This window comes from Tamandua tetradactyla, chromosome 6 (genome assembly GCF_023851605.1).
Source record: "Tamandua tetradactyla isolate mTamTet1 chromosome 6, mTamTet1.pri, whole genome shotgun sequence".
In the NCBI taxonomy this organism is placed as follows: domain Eukaryota; kingdom Metazoa; phylum Chordata; class Mammalia; order Pilosa; family Myrmecophagidae; genus Tamandua; species Tamandua tetradactyla.
In genome coordinates, this window is record NC_135332.1 from 35,517,097 (window position 1) to 35,539,477 (window position 22,381).

Below are 22,381 nucleotides of genomic sequence, written 5' to 3' on the forward strand. Positions count from 1 at the left end.
CCAGCAAAAACATTTGTGTCATCTTATATTCACTGCTATACATTTGGTGTGAGTTGAAAAGAAAAGAGTTATGGGCCCCATCAGGCTGAAGATAAACAATCCTGGTGCCAAGATTACTTGTTGTAAAACTGTTAAGAAATGCTTGTTGTAAAACTGTTCGTTATCTGCTTTTTTTGCAAAACAGCACCTGTGACCCATGCTCAACCCCCACCCCCCTCATCTTACCCCTTAAAAAGCTTTTGCAAACTCAGGCTCGGGGCTCTCTGTTCCTGCATGTTCAGTGAGCCCCACGCATGTGTGGTAAATAAACCCCTTGCGTGTTGCATGAGAGAACGTCTCTTAGAGTCCTCCTTTGCGTGGCAAAACTCTCGAATTCTCAAATTCTTACAATTACGAGAAAACCAAATACATTCATACATTCTATCATTCCAATAATCCCATAGAAAGTGAGATTAAAACTCATTCCTAAGAATCAGAAAACAGCATCTCTTTTCATGAAGCTGGAAATTAGTCACAGTATGTAATTAATTGGGCTACATTTAAACGTGTGTTTGCATGTGTATGTGTGTGTGTTTCTTAAAGAGAAAATCTAATGCATGCCCAATATTGTTAAGGTATTAGTTTAGCCAGGGGAATCACTTAATGAAGTCAGTTAGGTACTATACTATTGTCATTAAAAATTAGTTGGCAAGGCTTTTAAATGGATGTTCTTAGCACCCTGTTTTGGCAGCCATCCATATGGTTCTGGCTTCCTGACATAGCTGTAGCAGCCTGTGTTCCTAACCAACCATAGGTACGAGCAGGAATTTAAATGTTCTTACAGGCTGAAGCCTCTATTTTTCTGCACTCATTGACCAAAGGGACTGGGAAAAAACCTAACCCTTAATAGAAAGAAAGCATTAACAGTTTGTATTTAAATGTGATAAGGGAAAGCAAGGTTCAGATAAAAAATTTCAATTCCCATTTTTCAATTTCATTTGGTATTTATTTCTTTAAATCTTGTTCTACAATTATTTTCATATTGGTTATAATTACTGATTTGTTATTAAAAAGGTATTAAAATCTTTGTGAAATATCTTATACTTTGATACTGTAAGTTACAAAAATCTTAAAACATTTTAAAAATGAAATTGGGTTTCTCTGCTTGCTAATACAACTGATAATTGACTTAATCCATCCAGCCATAGAATATTATTTTTTGTCATACAAAGTAGTTATTTTTTTGGGTCAAAAGAATGTGAAATGAAAACATGAAGTTTGTGAATATAGTGTGGCTATCATAAACCGTACTATGCACTTTAAAATCCAATCTCTGGACATACCATTTGTTAAAAGTCCTGAATAATCTGCAGCAAAGCTACTAGAGCTATTAAATGGGTATAGCAAAGTGGCAGGGTACAAGATCAATGCCCCAAAATCAGTAGTATTTTTATACACTAATGTTGAGCAATCTGGAGGAAATCAAGAAAACATTCCAGTTAAAGTAGCAACCAAAAAAATAAAATATTTAGGGAAAGTTTAAAGATACAAAAGATCTATATACAGAAAACTATAAGAAATTGCTAAAATATATCATGGAAGACCTAAGTAAATGGTAAGGTATACAGTGTTCATGGACTGGAAGACTAAAAATATTTAAGATGTCAATTCTATGCAAATTGATTTATAGATTTGATGCAATACCAATTAAAATCCCAACATCTTATTTTGAAGAAATAGAAAAACCAATAACCAAATTTATTTGGAAGGGCAGGTTGCCCAAATAGCTAAAAATGTCTTGAGTAAGAAAAATGAAGTAGGAGGTCTCACTACCTAACTTTAAAGCATATTATGAAGCTACAGTGGTCAAAACAGCATGTTACTGGCATAAAGGTAGATATACTGATCAATGGAATCAAATTGAGTGTTCAGAAATAGACCACTTCATCTATGGACAGTTGATCTTTGATAAGGCAAGTGAGCCAACCCACCTGGGACTGAGCAGCAACTTCAGTAAATGGTGTTTGGAAGCCATTTGCAAAAGAATGAAAGAGGATCCATATCTCACACACTGTACAAAAATTAACTCAACATGGATCAATGACCTAATATTAGAGCTAAGACCATAAAACTTTTAGAAGAAAATGTAGGGAAAAATCTTATAAATCTTGTAAATGGAGGTGGTTTCCTAGACCTTACACCCAAAATACAAGCACTGAAGAAACAAATAGATAAATGGGATATCCTCACAATTAAATAATTTTGTGCATCAAAGAAATTTGTCAGGAAAGTAAAAAAGGCAGCCTATGCAATGGAAATAATATTTGGAAGCCACATATCAGATAAGGGTTTAATATCCAGAATATATAAAGAGAGTCTTCAACTTGGCAACAAAAAGACAAAAAACTCAATTAAAAAGTGGGCAAAAGATATGAACTGACACTTCTCAGAAGAAGAAATACAATTATCTAGAAGGCACATGACAAGATGCTGAACTTAACTGGCTATTAGGGAAAAGCAAATCAAAATCACAATGAGATATCACCTGACACCCAGTAGAATGGCCAATATTTTAAAAATACAGAAAACAACAGTGCTAAAGAAGATGTGGAGAAAGAGGCACACCTATCCTCTGTTAGTGGGAATGTAAAAGGGTACAGCCACTCTGGAAGGCAACCCAGTTTGGTGGTTCCTCAGGAAGCTAAGAATGGAATTGACATATGATCCAGAAATCCCATTACTAGGTATACATTCAGAGGAACTGAAAGCAAGGACACAAGCAGACATTTGCACCCCGATGTTTATAACAGCATTATTTATGATTTCCAAGAGATGGAAACAGCCTAAATGTCTATCAACGGAAGATTGGTTAAACAAACTGTGGTATATACATACAATGGAATATTATGCAGCTGTAAAGCAGAATAAAGTCATGAAGCATGAAACAATGTGGATGAACCCTGAAGACATTACACTGAGTGAAATTAGCCAGAAACAAAAGGACAAATACGGTATGGTCTCAGTAATATGGACTAACATTAATTAGCGAACTTTGAGAGTTGAAGTTAAAGACACAGGTTATCAAGAAACAGAAAGAGGGTAGAGATTAGGCATTTGGTGCTGAATTTTTACAGGACTGATTGTAAAAATTCAGAAATGGATATCACAATACAACCTGACTGCAGCACAATAATATAAGTACACGGTATGAAGATGAATGTGAGTATGATTAAGGGAGAAGGGCTGAGAGCACATATGAAACCAGAAGGAAAGATGGAGGATAAAGACTGAGACAGTATGACTTAGGAATGCCCAGAACAGACAATGATGGTGATTAAATGTACAAATATAAAAACATTTTTGCACGAAGGAAAACAAATGAATGTCAACATTGCACAGTGTTGAAAATGGATGGTATACAGAAGAAAGTACAGTCAATGTAAGCTAGTGTCTATAGTCAACAGTAAATTTAAATATGGTTTCACTGAATGTAACAAAGGCATTATGCCAACACTGAATGTCCACAGGCAGGGGGACATGGGGGGAGGTTTGGAGTCTTTGTGGAAGTAAAGGAAATGTCTTCATTTAGATTATGATGGCAAAGGCATGTCTGCTTACTTCAGTTGGATTGTATGATGTTCAAATAAAGCTTTTTAAAAATGAACAGAGAGAAAAAAAAAAGGGGCAGTCCATGGTAGCTCAGCAGGCAGAGTTCTCGCCTGCCATGCCCGAGACCTGAGTTTGATTCCCCGTGCCTCCCCATGTGAAAAAAAAAAAAAAAAGATGAAGCGAGAAGAACAAGTGCTAGAGAAGATGAGAAAGCGTTGTACCTATTCACTCTTGGTAGGGAAACTGAGAGGTGCAGCCCCTTGAAGGCGGTGTGGTGGTTCCACAGGAGGGTAGGGGTGGGGTTCTCATATGATCCTACAACCTCATTGCTCAGATATACCTGGAGGAACAGATTGTGGGGACACAAATGGACATTTGCACACTGGTGTTTATGGAGGCAGTGTTTACAATTTACAATGGGTGAAGGTGGCCTAAGGGTACAATGACTGAGGGGAGGAAGGGGGAACTGTGTAAATATATAAAATGGACTACTGAGTGGCCACAAGAAGGAGTGAAATTGTGAGGCATGCAACTAGGTGAATGAAACTTGAGGACTAGATGTTGAACGAAATGCCACAAACAAAAAGGCAAATGTTATCATGCCTCACTCATATGGACTAACTATAATATAAAAATTGGTGAATTGAAGTTGACAGCATGGGTTATCAGACTGGGGCCTATTGTAAGGGGTCCTAGATTGTAAGCTCTTACAGCAGTCACATATATTCAGAAGTTGTTGCTGTTATTTCTAAACAACTGAGCTGTTTGTATATAACCTGGTCGTTCCCAGAAACTATGGGTATTTTTGTGACACCTGAGACTCAGAATTAGAGCTTTAAAGCTATGAAAGTCAGCACTATCCCATACAGGAACTGTTTAAAAAGTTTACAAAGTGATCAGACTTCATCTAGAGATATGAACAAAGCTGATCTGGATAGGACTAAAGTGAATTAGAATACAGGGTAAAGGATAATATTATTCGTATTTTAAAACTTCAACTTCTGTGTGAGACCAAAGGGAGAGACATTTATTTGGCACAAAATTTATATTTTAGGTAGTGTATTACCTAATTTAACTTGTATGGTCAATTTGGTTGAACACCATAAGTATGCGTAATCTTGAATAGGGTGTGAGATCTTTTTGGTTTGTCCAGGTTAGTGTGATGCCCTGATACATCCCAGAGTAATTTACGCAATGAATAAAAAGTATTTGCAAAGTCCCCTTGGGGGACTGGGGAGAAAGGAGGAAATATTCAACTTCCCCATTTAGCACTGGGGACAACCAAATCTTGGGGTTCATCTCTATGGAACTTATTCCTGCAAAGGATAAACTAAGCCTACTTACAATTAGGCCTAAGAGTCACCCCCAGAGAACCTCTTTTGTTGCTCAGATGTGGCCTCTCTCTCTAGCCAACTCAGCAGGTGAACTCACTGCCCTCCCCCCTACTTGGGACATAACTCCTAGGGGTATAAATCTCTCTGGAAATGTAGGACAGAACTCCCAGAATGAGCCAGGACCCCACATGATGGGATTGAGAAGGGCTTCTTGATCCAAAGAGGGAAGAAAGAAATGAGACCAAATAAAGTTTCTGTGGCTAAGAGATTTCAAACTGGATCAAGAGGTCATCCTATAGGTTATTCTTATGCATTGTATATTCCTTTTCAGTTTATAGCATTTTGGAGTGGCTGGAGGGAAGTGCCCAAAACTGAGCTGTGTTCCAACAGCCTTGATTCTTGAAGATGACCGTGTAACAATATAGATTTTACAAGTGACTGTGTGATTGTGAAAAACTTGTGTATGATGCTCCTTTTATTCAGGGTATGGACAAAGAGTAAAAAAAAAAATTGTTAAAAAATAAATAATGGGGGATAAGGGAGGAAGTAAATAGGATAATTGAAATACTAGTGGTCAATGAGAGGGAGGAGTAAGGGGTATTAGAATATGAGTTTTTTCTTTTTTCTTTTTATTTCTTTTTTGGAGTGATGTAAATGTTCTAAGATGATCATAGTGATGAATACACAACTATGTTTTGATATTGTGAACCATCAATTTTTTTTAAATCCCATTTTTAAAATTCCAGGACCCAGGATGGGTATAAAAAATATTTATCGAATGGATTTATGTCATTTGTAGATTACAACCTGCCTTAGACATAGTTCTTTATCAAATTTTAGAAATATATAGAACATTTGTAAAGATTTATATATCTTCTCTTGGGATTTTTAATAAAACGATTTTTTCTCCCAAGAAAAAAATACAACTGCAAAAGAATATGTACAATATTCCATCACACTCAGTTAGCCACCTTTTGAGACTAGCTTTTTAAACCAACCAACCAAACCAGGCACCATCATTAATTAAGGCAGCAGCTAGCTTAAACATGAATATGTGGCCTAAGAGGGAACAAACAACATGCATGATGGTCTTCTTAGTTAAAAACATAACAAGTAATGACAGATATTGCACTATATTCTATGTACTGTCATTCAGTTATAATTTCTAAATAGGAATCATAACAAGCCTTCAGCGACTGGGCAAATAATGTGTTAAGCAGCCAGGTTTCCATGCAAAAGGAAACACACACATACATACAAATACTTCCTATAGTGTCATGGGGTGTGTGCTGGTTTGAAGCTATTACGTGCCCCAGAAAAGCCACGTCCTTTAATATCTTTTTTATTGTTTCTGTGGAGACGTGACCTCCCAATTGTGTGTAGTAACTTTTGATTAGATAGTTTCCAAGGAGATGTGTCTTCACTTATTCAAGGTGGGGTTGCTTACCAGGGCCATTTAAGAAGGAACCATTTGGAAAAAGCTTTAGAGGCCAAACAGTCAGAGATCTTTGGAGGTGTAGAAGGAAAACGCGTGCAGGGAAAGTCTTATGAAAAGAGGAGAGAAAGATAGCAGATGTCACCATGTGCCCTTCCAGCTGAGAGAGAAACCCTGAACTTCATTGGATCTTTCTTTGCAGTTAAGGTGCCTTTCTCTGGATGCCTTAATTTGGACATTTTCATGGCTTCAGAACTGTAAACTTGCAACTTAAAAACCTCCCTTTTAAAAAGCTGTTCTATTTCTTGTATATTACATTCTGGCAGCTTAATAAAGAAGCACATGGTATAAATGCAAATTAAAGTTTATTGGGGAGAATTTTATAAGTAGAGGGCATGATCCTTAACTTCTATTATTCCACAAGAAGGAGTGTTTTGGCCGGCATAGTGGAACTGTTTATGCAATGGAAATATTTCCAGGAGAGGGATATTGCCTTTGCAATGCTCTACTGCAATGGTCTTCAGAATGGGGTCCTCCACTACCTATCCCTCCCTTTACCACGGACCAACAACATCAACCTTCACTGAAAACTTGAAGATGAAAATTCTTGGATGTATCCCAGATCTAATGACTTTATTTCCCTTGAGGCTTCCTCTTGATTTATGGATTATTTAGAAAAGTGTTGTTTAATTTCCAAGTGTTTGGAGATTTTCTTGTTATCTTTTTGTTATAGATTTCTAGTTTAATTCCATTATGGTAAGAACACATTTTGTAGGATTTCAACTCTTAAAATCGTTAAGGTTTGTTTTATGGCCTATGATATGGTCTATATTGAGAAATGTTCCATGAGTGCTTAAAAAGAATGTGTAGTCTTCTGTTATTGAGTGAAACATAATATAAATATTAATTAGATCCCATTAGTTGATGGTCTTAAGATCTTCAAAGTTCTTACTAATTTTGTGTCTAGTAGTTCTGCCAATTACTGAGAGAGTGATGTTGAAGCCCCATTATAATTGTAGATTGTCTATTTTTCCTTTCAGTTCTGTCATTTTTGTCATTTTTACCATAAATTTAATCATTGATAATCTTGGAAATATGATCACAGATAATACTATATTTAACAGTCTAGAGCATCTAGATATTACCTATAATTGGTTGGTGAAAAGTAATACGTTGTTATTCAAGAGCTACAGAAGGACATCTTATCAGGGATACTTTCATCTGCTTCAGGTCCCTGTCCCTTTTGAAAATTTGAATAAGATAAGTCCCAAAGAGCCTAAGCTCTTTTCAGATTGAGTTTTGAACCCCAAATAATCAACAGACACTTAAGCCTGCAGATAGTGAAGACTTATTTGACTGGACAGTGAAAATAACCAACCCTTATCATGAATAATCACTGCTGTGCTTTCTACTGCTATCCACCTGCCCAGGCATGGAAAATTAATAACAGACTGCCAAATGTGTAGGCCAACACAAAACCATTCTAAGAAGCTTCTTAGGAATCTGAAAATCAGTGTTTCTCATTTCAAGTGTTTGAAAGCACCTGTTCCAAGCATAAACTGTCCAGATGTAAGATCATGTTATAGTTTATTCTAGGACTAAAGAGATAATATCTGATCATTCTGTATCAATGAAGTCTCAGTTATGCTTCTGTCATTCAAAGTCATATAAAGGAAATATAATTTGTGTGTATCCATGCACTGCATAGACAGATGGAAGCACAGCAGGTAGGTAAATACTGACATTCTCTTCCATGAATACCTTCAAAGGAAAGGTCAAAGATAAGACAGTAAGTTAAGTGCATGCAGATTATGCAGAACATCTGTTTAAAAAGGGTAATAGAGGAAATATTCATTACATTTTCAAATAGAATTTTCTTTCCCAAGTTATCAATGAGAATCTGCTTAATTTTCCATTCCTTGCAGCCTACTACATTCACTTTTTGATTAAAATTAATAGTGTGATAAAATACAATTAGCCACAAGAAATAATTTGCGCTTTCTCTCCCACTGTCTCTCTTTTTTTTATTAGAAATGGCTTTTCCTGCAAGTATAAGGAAAGTAAATATTGCCAAGTGGAGAGCATTTGAAGAAAAGCTATCTTTGAACTATCAACTCATTCTTGTAATTTTGTAAGGGCAAATTAGAACTCACAGGAATTAAGTCATGATTTGAATAAACTCTATGCCTGATAGACAAAAGATGAGACAATTTTTTAGGAATAAATAAAACAGATCAGTCTGATTCCCTTTTTATTCATCCTGTTTCTGGGTTTTGTTTTGTTTTATTTGCAATGTTTGACGCTACTGACTTCCTTCTTTAAACATGACTAAGGATAGCACTGATTCTCTCACCTCTAGTTTGCCCCTTCTTTTCTGTCATATACATCTCCCTCCTTTCCATGTAACCATTCCTTCTCAATCAGTAGTTCTGCAGATGCTGATTTAATTGGCCTAGGTTGAGGTTCAAGCCCAATCCACTTCTTTATGTGTCCTGTCATTTTTTACAGTGTTTTGGACATTGTCTATAAAAGGACAATGGAGATTGATAAATAATAGTTTGTTTGTGTGTGTGTTTCCAAAAATGAAGGACTTTTACTCTGTTTGAAAATTTGGGTGGGAGGCTGAGTTCATATTACTGCAAGAGTTAGGTAGGCTGGGCTGCAATTTTATTAGTTTGAATTCACCTCTGTATAGTGCTACATGCAATTTCCTGCAATAACTGTTAGGGGCCAACCAATTCCTTTGATGTGAACAGAATGAGAGATAATAGGGCTGGGCCACCTTTTCAAACAGTTTGGCTCCTCTTTGAATTCAACTCCAGAAGTGTCACAGAATCTAAATACTATGACAATGTGTAAGTTTGTACAAAAAGTATATGTTTTCTAGCCTCTCTTCTGCTGCCACATTCTTGACAAAATTTTTAGTGGGCATGGGGTGTAGCAAAGGATTTGATAAGAAGTTTATTTTCAAGTTTTAGGTTTTTCCAGATTCTAGTCCATTCCACCACACTGTTGTTCAAAAGTTCAGCTTCCTCCTCTGTGAAAAAATGTTTTTGTCTTTTCAGGGCCACTGGTCTACCTGCACATACCCAAACTAGGTACTTGCCCTCAGGTATGAAGCTCTCTGTTCATCTATGAAGTTCTCCTCTCTCTCTGGATTCAGTTCATAAAAATGTGTTTGTTTTATCATAGCCCCATAAAAATGTGTAATGTTTATATTATCACTTTTTTCTTGTTCTTACCATGGGAGTGAAGATCCTTTGCAACTTAAAGCAGAATCCACTTCTCCCGGAGATAATGATTCATCAACCAAGGTGATCCTGATGTATCATGGATCACATTTTGAGAAATCTGCTTTAGAGTTACAACTAGGAGATAGTTTTACATTTACCATAGCTTGAGACATGTACACACACCATGTAAATAATGTTGTTCTTATCTCATCAGTATATTTGGAGCTATCAGATGGTAAGAGTTCTATGTAAAACATCCCTTCCTGATTTTATCTCACATTTTACTATTAACCACTCAGAACCTAACTCTCTTTATTTCTTTATCTCAAGCATTGAAATAAGGTTTGTCCTCAAATAGTGCATTCCACAGCATCTTCTACCTCCTAAAAGTTAAATGAATTTAAAAAAAATAATCAATATATTATTTCCCAATTCTGTTCAATAAGTGATCATTTCTGTTTCGTGTAAGGCACACTCATATATATTTGTATTTTATTTACTTCTACATTCCCTCTGCCTAGTCCATTCATGGCCTGACAGTTAGTGGATACTTAGTAAATATTTTTAATGAATGAAAAGCATTACTCATTGGTTCCTCCCACTTGACTTTAGCCAGAATATTCTCATATCTACAATTCCTAGCCAGAACAGTCTCAAAAAAGTCAAAACAAATTTAATAGCCCTTGTTGCCTAGTGAATTAAGTTTGAATTCCAGTTTGGCTAGTGTGACTTTCCACAGGACTCAAAACTATATTTTTAGCTTAGTTCTCTGTATGGATATTGTGTCCCAACCAAATTGAGAGAATAATCTCTGGATTCCCAAAACATATCCTCTGCTTTTCCATCTCCACATGATTCTATCATCTCCAGCTGAAGGTTCTTTGTTCCTCATTGCCTATCTACTTACCAAGTCACATACATCCTTTAATTCCCATTTCACATGCCACCATCACCTTGATGTGCAGCCTGATCTGTGAAAGTGGGTGTGATGCCTCTCTCCTTATACTGCAAAAAGCACCTTCATTGTACCTCTCTGAAATGCTTGCTTCACCCTAAATTCTGATAATTCATTGTTTCTTCTTTGTTTCCAAAGCAAGATTGTGAGGCTAGAGGCCACGGTGATTTATGACTACCTTCCAAACCACCACATCCCTCCAACAAAAGCCACACTGCTTTTTTATGTCTAAAGTATTTTATGCACATATTTCTTTAAAAGGGAGAATTTCTGTCTGGAAAGGTTATGGTCACCGTGAGTTTCCCTTACCTCTTCCCCATCATTTTATGGATAAAATATATGAGGCTCCAGAAAGTTCAATGAATTTCATCAAATTCAAACAAACCCAAAACAAAAACAAACCCAAATGTGAACTATTAAAAAAAAAAAAAGTTACTTGTTCAATGATTTCATATTAGTTAAGACAGAGCATTATTTGAGATACAGGGAAAATATATCCCACAAATCATGATTGCTTTTTTATGTGATATTTAGATTCAACATAATACAATGTTCTGGTTTAGTTTTTCTCTTAATTAAATAACAGAGTCAATAAAGACAGGCCTTTACTCATTTTAATGGATCGTTTGGGGTAAAAATGCAAAGTTGATGGAGCACTGATGTGACTAAGACATTTCAGTACATACGCTATTACCAAATTATGCATTTTACAGTAATAAGTGCTTTTAAGGATTCTCATTCCAAACACTTTTTAAAATATTAATTCACTCATTAAAATTAATGCTGAATTTTAATTCTGGACATTTTGTACAATAGCTTGGCCTGCATAACAGCCGTTTCCTTGCAAGCAATCAGATGGTATTGCTCATATCATGAGACTTTGCATTTACATACCTTCATGTTTGTCCTATAGGACTGTCAGTGCTTTGGTGCTGGGTCTCCAAGAGAAATATCATATGTGAACAAGATTGGAGGACAGGCAACTAGTTACCATAAAATAAAAGGGTGTAACACAAGAATCTGAACAGGCTCACTTCAGAAGTAGAGAGCCTTATGAACAAACACATAAATGATTCCCCTCCAACTCTACTTTGTAGTCCGTTTCAGCTGCACTCAAGCTGTTCTTTTATTTTGTACAGTGGCTTGGAATTCACCAGAGACAACCAAGGCCAGCATTGGAAAAATCAATATCCCTTCAGGTACCTGTTCCCTGATCACCTGCTGGCTCCCCTATGTCCCACCACACTGCTTTTCTCACAGGTAGGGTAGCATGTGAGCTATCTGTTTACATGAACATCTGAGGCAGGTATTGCCCCATAGAATCAGAGAGCTTTAGATGAACTGTTTTGTATAGGAAGCTAGTATGGACTGTAGCCTCAAAATCTATGTGCAAACTCTATGTGCAATTATTCCGATTGAATAAAAATCAACTTCTTGGACACTGGATAGATACTTCTTTTAAATCAGGACTCTTAGTATAAGAGAAATTTTGAAATACATATACTTATTTATATTATTGTCATTCTGATAATTATGGATGGGGACAGACCTAATTAGTGTTCACACAGAGTTCTTAGAAAAAGGAGTCACATTTAGATTTTAAGTGTCCTTTAAAAAATGTACAATTACAACCATCCCAAAAATATACACAAATGCTTACTTTACAACATGCTTGTCTAAAATGAGCATTACTCATTTTTCAATCTTTCTAAACTAATGGTTTTAAAGCAATTACATTTAACTTTTGTTTCAACTTATATTTCTTTGATAATAAGTGAAAGTAAACATTTTATCCCAATTTAGCTAATAGCTTCTGTCTGTGTGTCTGTGTGAAATGTTTGTTTTTGCTGTTATCAACCTTTCCATTAAGGTATTTAATGTCTCTTATTAATTTATAAATATTTTCATATACTAAGGATATTAAATTCAGTTTTATATTCAGCAAATATGTTTCCTGGTACGTCAATTGATTGTCTATGGCAATTTTTCCATGCAGGCTTTAAAAACTTATATAGTAAAACCTGAAAACTTATTCTTTGATGATGGTTTCTGATTTTGTTGACATACAAAGAAAGGTCTTCCCCAATTAAAATTACAGATAGCCCTTGATTTTTATATACTCAATTTTCACACAAGCAGGGGTTCCCTAAATTACTCTGCTATCTCTAAAATATCTTGCCAATGATGAATTCAGACATTCATGTATTAGCTCATCACAGTCATTTTTAATCATGGCATGTTCGTACTTCTTAATAGTCAAGGTCATCTTCAACAGCATATCTGTTTTTAACTTTGCAGTGCTGTTTGTGAAATTAATTGTGATATATGTGGTTCTGTCCTTACAAGGATTGGTTCTAAAAGTCAACATTTTAAGTGGATATCTCCTGTATTATTTAGGTCATACAATGCTAGTTGCTATTACAAACAACCCCCAAATATCAGTGGGTTAACACAGTGAAAGTTAATTTCTTGCTCTTGTCACATAACAGTACAGTTTTACTGGATGGCTCTGCTTGAAGTGGAAACCATGTTCGTATAGTTTTGTCATCACAGAGCCCTTTGCTTCTAAGCACATGGACAGGGGAGTGAGAGAGTCTGGAAGACTGAACAGACGTTATAAAGCCAGGGTTCAAAGAAGTCTGAATCATTTCTTTCCAGATCCCTATGGCCAGATAATTATAAAGTCCCACCCAGATGTAACAGGGGGACTGAGAAATTTAGACTTCCTGCATTCCCAATAAAGGGAAAGAAGCCTGGTGAACATCTAGCCAGTCTCTACCACACCTGTTGACTGTATGCAAATCTACTTTTTTCTTCTTTAGATATATTTGAATTTCATAAATATTCCATACATATATATTATTTATGAAAGAAAGTAATAGTATTAATAAAAATGCTTGATTTATTCTATTGTTTTATGGTTTTATTTTAAAATATTACATATTTAATCCATCTGGAACTTATTATTTTTGGAAGTATATATACTGTGAAATAGTCATCTATTTAAATTTATTTGAAAAATTAATGATCTATTGAATAGTTCTTTCTTTTATTCACTAAATTGAAATGTTTCATTTGTCATTTATTAAATTTCCATAGATTTATTTAGCAAAAGTATTAAAATGTTTACTACATGTCAGGTATATTTCTTAATACTTTACAAAGTTAAGCTAATTTAATTCTCAAACAACCCCTTAAGCATTACTACTATTATTACCATTACAAAGACCCGGAAACTGCAGCCTAGTCTTTATAATGAATTCTCAAAGTCATGCAGTTAGTAAGTAGTAGAGGTGGATATTGAACCCACATATGTGGCTCCTGGACCATGCTCTAACCACTATATCATGCTGCCTATGCAAACATCTTTACTTGTACTCTGGTTTTAGTCACTTTTCATAGGCAGGGTGGACCTCCACCCAAAATTTGGTTCAGATGTTGAGACTGATAACACCACACACACACTAAGAGGATATGAAAGGCTTATTACTCATGTAATGAGGCTTTCTACAGGGAGAGTAGAACAGTCTACCAATCAGGTCCAAGATTGTCTTGAGAAAACAAGGAAAAGACCCTGGCTTTGGTTTTTATTGTTGTTAGGGAATGTGCCTGGGGGAAGGGTTCCCATGTTCAGGCCAGGAACATGGTGATTTGAGCTTTCCATCAGCACCAAAGAAGAGAGCACCCAGTCTTTCGTATCAGTACTCCCAGTGTGGGGCAGAAGGATAAGGGGGAGTAGTGGGGCTTGAAAGTCATCAAAAATGGAGTCAGACTCTTTATTATAACTCTATGCTTTCCATTAGGTTATTAAATTACTCCTGATCCAGTACCACTACTGTTTAAATACCACTTCATTACATTTCTTTTCCAAAATTAAAATCATTTTTCCACCTGAGCTAATATGACCAATTTGTCAATGCCCTTGACCAACAGATATCTTACTAATTGGATTGGAGTAGCCTTTACTTTATAAATTAATAGTGACATTTTAAAAAGTATTGGTTTTCCCATCCAGAAGCATGGCACTTTTCTTAATTATTTCAACTCTTTTTTCAGCACTTATGGTAGCCAGCCGCCAAGATGCTGCCCATTGATCCTCACCTCCTGGTATTCATGCTCTCATGCCCTCCTCTCCCACATTTTATCAAGGTTGTTCTAATAGGTTCTGATTAGGTTAGAATATAGCAGAAGTGACAGTATGTGGCTTCCAGAGCTTTTCCCTTGCTCTCTCTTTGCTTACTCACTATGAGGATGCCAGCCACCCTATTGTGAGGATATACCAGCAGCCCTATGGACAGAGGTCCTTGTGATGAGCAACTGAGGCCTCCTGCCAACAGCCAGCACCAACTTGCCAGCTATATAAGTGAGTCATCGAGGAAAAGGATTCTTTACCCCTGCATAAGTCTTTAGATGACTGTGACTCTAGCCAAAAACCTTGACTACACCTTCATTAGAGTCCCCAGTCCAAAACCACAGAGCTGAGCTTCTCCCAAATTCCTGAACCAAATTCAAAACTGTGCTGTATAATAATTTCAACAGATATTAACTAAGGTTTGCGATAATTTTTTTACACAGCAATCAGATAGCTAATATAGTCCTTTAGTGTAATTTTATGGTTTCCTTATAAAGGATTTATACATATCTTAGTAATCAATTGGTATTTACTTTTGTTTGCAACACCCTGAAGAGAAAGAATATATCTGTGTTGTACCATTTACGAAAATCACTCCAATAATTATTTCAGATCCTATACATTTGTTATAATGCTCAGTCTTGTGGACAAGTTAGATCACTCAAGTTACCTAGTTGTTATCAGGATAAAACAGTGAAGACAGAGATCACTCTTTAGTTCAGATTCTTAGGAGTGTGCACCATTTAGTGGAAGAAGATGAGATAAAGAAGCCCAACTTAAAAAGACTGAACAAAGAATGTCCATAACAACTTCTTTCTTAATCCCTAGCTCGCTTTCTTCCTGCTACCATACAACCATTCCATATACAGCATCAGGGGCATTTGCCAAGAGAGTTGAGAAGTACAAGTCTAGAAATAAAAGCTGTCCCTGGCATCTTATCCAATGACTTTTTTTTACCTCCTTGCAATACGTTCTTGATATTCTATAATGCATAGTACCCATTCATTAGCATCAAAAGGTTCTGTCACTAGATCCAGGTACTCCTGGTATCTTGGTTTGAAGGCTATAACTTAGAACCATACATACTTGCTCTCCAAATATCCATAAGCACCAAAATTACACATGTCTTAAAAGTCCCTGCTCAGACGACCCTGTTCACAACCGAAAACTCTAGAAGACCTCTGTATCAGTCAGGATCCAGTCAGGAAACAGAAACTATACCAGTAGTTTGCACAGAGAAAAAATTAATATAAATAACTATTATCTAGTGAAAGGGGATTCATTATTAAGAGGGGTAAAGAGAACTCATAGAACATATGAAGAGCAAATGTGGGGAGCAGCCACTACCTCTGGAGCATAGGTAGAACACTTATGTAAGGAACACGCTTGGAAATATCCCCATTCCCCCAAGACCTGAATTCAGATCTCATTGAGAAGGTGTGGCTGTGACTTATTGAATGGGGAAGAGGTGCCACAGGTCTGGACTGACATGTAGGAAATTGCCACAGGGTACTAGCAAGACTTCCTAGCAAGCCACTCTCTGGGGTGGTAGTGGCATTCATGGAAACTGTCCACTGGAGAAAAGCACCAGAAACAGGAGGAGAAGCCCCTTTTTGCAGTGTTCCTTCAACTGTCAGGGGCTAACATTTTTCTGCTTGGCAAAGAAAATATGTTTATAGGGCTCAATCCCATTTAACTAAACAGGAAAAAAGAAAGGTGGATTTGGAGCTGAGAAGTAATAAACTGACGACTGGAACAAGCTCTAAAGCACAGTGGAATTCAGCATGTTAAATAGCAAGAAAATAACTTCTGCAGGAACAAAAGAAATCATAGTATAGCCTCAGATTCTACATTAAAACTGGGAGTTCAAGGTAGCTCATCCTAATTCTCTATTATAATCATGCTCCATAACCTTCTCAACACTAATATTTTCCTCTTATGGACTAAGGAATTTAGTAGTTCAAAGGATAAGCACAAAGTGTTTCCTTTTCCAGCCTTCTCAGTCACATGCTGTAGCTGAGAGACAATGAACTTCAGGGATCCTGAGAGACCGCAGTTCTCTAAAAAAAATAAAGACTCTTGTAAAAATACCAAATTATTTTATCACAATTTCTATTTTCCTTTCATCTCATTTCATTCTGCTAAATTAAATACATCACATGTATGCAATAAAAAAGGGAATAATAATGAATTTTTGACCAGTGGGGAGCAACCCTGAGGCCATCCACCCCCACTCTGCAGCAGCTGACATGCAGCAAAATACCCCCAGCAGTTTCTACTCTTGCTTAGGGAAAGTACTTGGGATTTATATTCTACCTGGAGGGTATAAGTCTATGATCAGATCTGCTTTGGGGAATAAATCTTTGCTCCTTTCTTGCTTCTGTGTGAGTTTTCAGCATAATAAGCAAGTTAATTAACTCAGCTCCACGAGAATGCTTCAGATATTTACATATCACCACTCCTCGTCTCCATCTTTCCTTATTGAAATTGGCATCTAACATATCACAACATAGGACTGCAGAGCCAAGCACCCTGGGCCAATAACAGTACAATTATAGCCACTTGCTCAACAGCTTAAAATGTAATCTGATCTCTGCCACTTGTCCTTCAGACTTGCATTTTACCAGCTGTAGAAAATTCATGCTGGTTCTCCCCTACCCAAAAAATCTGGGGGAAAGCTGTATTCTGTTGTTGTTAATGAAACTGCTTAAATAAAATTTCTTCAACAAAAATCTCTCTCTTGCTTGATAAAGCATTGATAAACCAGGGAAAAGTTGAGAAAACTACAAATAATTGCAGTAGTGTTGTGACACTTGCAGTATTTAGGTAAGTCCATACACTGTATTCAAATAGACAGTAAGGAATTTTGCTTAATAATAAATCATCCAGTAGGATAAAAGTACTACTAAGAACATCTGGTTGCAGTATACTCGCAAAATGAAACCCAATAATCAAAGCAGCTTAGTGATCATGCAGTGATCTCCCTTAGCAACTAGCTGCTTGATGTGTTGGCTCAGAATTGCTATCAAAATATTGAATTAAATTATTGACTTTAAAAACTTCATATATGAAGTATGAGACAGACTGTTCTTGTTCATAAAGTTCACTCTTTTCTTCCATAGTCATAGGATTGTAACCAAATTCATGGATAGGCAAAGGGATTAACACACACGGATAGATAAAGCCCACCTGGCATCAAGGTGTAGCTATGTGAGTAAATCTCAATGAAGAAATGTAGTAAGTGATTTACATCACTTCCAGGACAAAACCTCTAGGAATTGAGTGTTACTTCTTCACAAATTCTTTCCCCTTCTCACAGCTTCTAAATGTAGAAGATAACTAGATGTAGCACCAAGAAAATGGGGGAGCCACAATTTGGAAGGAGCGTGGGTCCCTGAATCACTGCATGGAGGAGATTTTCCCACTGACCCAACATACCTTCCTTGGTCCTCTCAAAAGAGAAAAATAAACTTTATTGTGTTTGAGCAATTATAGATTTGTGAGGCTCTCATTATTATTTCTTTACATATTATCAAAATAGAAGAACTATTTTGAGGCCAATTAGGAAGCCTGGGAATCTGATCTTTCTACTCCCAAACTCTGCTTTCTTTATTCTAGCCAAGTCATCTAATCTTTCTAGCCCTAATTTTATCTGCCAAGAGTATAAATATGTTAGACATGCTGTGTTAGTTAGATTCAGTTGTCAACTTGGCCAGGTGAGCATACCTAGTCTTGTTGCTGCGGACATAAGCCAACGGTATGTGAACCTCATCTGTTGCTAATTACACTGTAGTCAGCTAGGAGGCGTGTCTGCTGCAATGAGTGACATTTGACTTAATTGGCTGGTGCTTAAATGAGAGAACGCAAGGTAGCACAGCTAAGTAGCTCAGCATTCCTCATCTCAGCACTAGCAGCTCAGCCCAGGCCTTTGGAGATGCAGAAAGAAGTCACCCAGGGGAAAGTTGTTGGAACCCAGGGACCTGGAGAGGAGACCAGCAGAGACCATCTTGTGCCTCCCACGTAAGAAAGAACCTCAGTGGAAAGTTAGCTGCCTTTCCTCTGAAGAACCAACAAAATAAATCCCCTTTTATTAAAAGCCAATCCGTCTCTGGTGTGTTGCATTCCGGCAGCTAGCAAACTAGAACGCATGCCTATACAAAACTTCTTCAGAAGCATTTAAAGTACATTTTTAAAATATGGCCCAAAAGTTATTATGTCAAAGAAAATAAATATTGCATACTTTGAAGTACTTTTAGGATGCAACAGATTACGCATAGAATTTTTATTACATTTGAGCTTTTGGCACATGCCAGCACTTTTCACACTGACATTTATTCAAAGTGACTAGTGACCTATAAAGCCACCAAAATATCCATCAAAGTAACTGAAACATCATGTTCCAAACTATAAACACTTTATGGCAACACGAATGATGCTTTCAAAATTCAGGACTCTACATAGTACTAAGCCCTGTGCTTCACGATTAATGGGCACACAACACATATTTGTTGAATTTAATTGGTCAAATGGGCAAAGTGTGTATTTTTTTTAACTACAGTTAGATTTGCTGAAACCATCAAGATTTCAAATATGCTTTGTCTTCAACAGATTGATTTCCATCCTTTTCTATACTTATTATTACATAACTTGGTTTTACCAGTAATAACCTTGTAACTTTGCTAGTAACAGATCCAATGGCCTTTTCTCTAACCTCTTTTACTGCTTTGTTTAGCACCTGCAGAACACTTCTTTCCAAAATTATCTTTGTCCTTGGCTACGGCAGTTCTACAATTGTGAAAATGCCTTCCACCATTCCAACTTACTTTTCTCTTCTGATTATCATTCCCTTCTTTTCTTCAGGCCTTCCTATGATGAGTTCTCTTTTCCTCTCTTTTATCTCTGTACTGGTGATGTCCAAATTTTCATCTCTGTTTGGACCAGTTTTCCTGAAATGAATGCCTACTATCAATTGCTTTATAAACATCATGTGTTTTCCTTAGCCTCACTTCAATTTCAACATGCCAACATCTTTTCTTCTGTCAGTCTGGATATCTGTTATCGACATACTTCTTTGAATCAGTCAGTAGATCAACATTCTGCCAGTTTTGAAACTTTGAATAATTATTGAATTAGCCTTCTTCATTTTTCACATTCAATGTGTGTTCCCTCAAAGTAAACATTGTGTTTCTGTGTTCCCCAAAAAAGTACCTATGGAATACACCTCTTTTCATTGTTCTGATCAACATCACAGCGAGGGTGCTTGTGGTTTTGATGATCTTAACCTAATTGGCTTCTATAACTCCAACTTTACCCTACTGCAATTTATATTATAGCAGTGATTCTCAACCCTGTGTGCACATTCAAATCGCTGGAAAGTTTTAAGAACACACTAATGCTAGAACCCTCTCCTAGATTTAATTGGACTGAGTACAGTGTGGACATTAGGATTTTTAATTCTTTCAGGTGATTATAATAAGCAGCAGAGATTGAGAATCATTCTTAGGCTCTATTTATTCCTAGAAATTTTATCTTTCTGTGCATGTAGTAAATCAGATCTATTTTCTATCATGTTTTCTAATGAGCTTTTGTTAATACATAGAAAAGCTATTGGTTTATGCACATTGATTTGTATACAGACATCTCAGTCAATATTTTCATCTCTTTGAGATTTTTTAACTGATAGTCAGGCTTACCAGGTATGTGAACTTATCTGTATTAGTTTCCTATTGCTATGGTAACAAATTCCCACAAACTTAGAGGCTTAAAGCAACCCAAGGTTATTACCTTACAATTCTTGAGGTCAGAAGTCTAAAGGAAGAGTCCACACAGTTGCATTCTTTCTGGAGACTGGAAGGAAGAATTCATTTCCTTGCCTGTGCCAACTTCTAATGACTGACCACATTCCTTGGCTCATCACCTTCCTCTGTCCTCATACCCAGCATCATAGCATCTTTTCTCCTCTCTGACCTCTGCTTCTACCCTCTGACTCCAACCCCACCACCTCCCTCTTCTAAGGACCCTTGTGATTACACTGGGCCCACCCAGGTAAACCAGGATCATCTCCACATGTCAAGGTCTTTAATTTGCATCTGCAAAGGTCCTTTTGCCATATAAGGTAATATATTCACAGATTCTGGGTATTATGATGTGGACAACTTTGAGAGGTCACTATCAACCTACTATATTATCTTAATATTATGATAAATTGCCTCCTCCTTTCCAATTTTTATGCCTCAATTCTTTCATCCTTTGGCTTTGCCCAGTTCTTCCCCTCTTCCTTTTTAAAATAATTTTGTACTCTCTCTATATATATTCTATGTATATGATATATTAATGATATATACTCTTATATGTATGTAAAGATTATTATTTATCTTTGAATATAGGTATTTCTCTCTGGTTCTACTACATGCTAAAACATAGTTGGGGTCAGGGTTGTGCTGTGGCGGGGTATGCTGCTTAGAATAGTGTCTTTTATGCTGGGAGAATAGCTTTCCTCAGTTTTCAGAGTTCCCCCCTCAGAAATTTAGAAGATTATTTATATGCTCACAAACCCTGTTTATAATTAGCGTTGCTTTATCTCTGCTAGGCTGAATCAGAAGAGAATTAAACAGTCAATTGTCCCCCAAAATAAATAAATAGATGGTTTATTTCCCTCTCTCTTGTATCTACTTTATGCCAGGCCATGACTTTTGGATCTGAGGCTGTCTCAGGAAAAGGAAAGGTGACATGTATCTCTGGTATGAAACTGGATCACTAAGGCTGTGTTTCCACCTTCTTCCTAGGTCTACTCATGCTCTTTTTGTCTCATCTGAAGAGTGAACTGTTATGAGGATACCCATGTGGCTGGTTGGGGAGATAATGTGTGAGAAACAGATTGGTACAGGTTGTAGAGGGAGAGAAAGACAAGGTTATATGGTGTAGAGCCTGACTGGCTATGGTAAGAGGTTTATATTTTCTTCTCATCATCACAGATACTTGGCTTGAGAATGAGGAATGGAGTGTAGGGTAAACAAGAGTGTATGGATACCACTAATGATACCACAGGAAGGCAGGCGAGAGTTGGTCGTGACTTGGGCTGAGTTTGGGGTTATGGAGTTGGAGAGAATGGAATAGATTTAAGATATGTTTTGGAGGTAGAGCCCACATGTTGCTGTTGCATTGGTTGCAGAATAGGAAAAAAAGGACAAACAAAAAACTATTCTTAGGTTTTTAATCTTGAGCAACAGTGAAAATGATTAGACAAATTTCTGAAAGTAGAAGATTGGGAGGAGAGTAGTATTGAGAGGCAGAAATCAGTAATTCTGGCATAGGCATTTTAACTTTACAATATATAGTATGCGAAGTAAAATGTCAAATAGTCAGTTGGATATAGATATCTGGAGCTTGGGGGATATGGCAGATCATGTATAGATATATATATTTGGAAAGTCACCAGCGATTCATAGCATTTCATTCATGGGTCTGAATGGGATCAGCTAGGGAGAGGGCATAAAAGAGTAGCAGACACAGCACTGATCCCTGAGAAACTTCAACAATTAAAGACCCTGAGCTTGTTTGAAACTGTTGTGTACCCCAGAAAAGCCATGTTCTTTAATGTTCATTCAATACTGCTGGGTGGGATCTTTTGACTAAAGTTGTTCCCATGGAGATGTGACACACCCAATTGTGGGTGGGACCTTTTGATTAGGTAGTTTCCTTGGA

At 36.7% G+C, this 22,381-nt stretch overlaps 1 long non-coding RNA gene across 1 annotated transcript in view; it reads right to left on the reverse strand.

Moving 5' to 3' along the window:
• LOC143685951 (uncharacterized) overlaps window positions 1–20,745 on the reverse strand; it is a 58,019-nt gene extending 37,274 nt beyond the window's left edge. Inside the window, exons 1-2 of the long non-coding RNA XR_013176819.1 lie at window positions 20,462–20,745; window positions 19,501–19,623 (exon numbers count right to left, since the gene is read on the reverse strand). This is a non-coding gene — a long non-coding RNA (uncharacterized LOC143685951). The remainder of the gene's footprint in view (window positions 1–19,500; window positions 19,624–20,461) is intronic.
• Window positions 20,746–22,381: the final 1,636 nt, after the last annotated feature.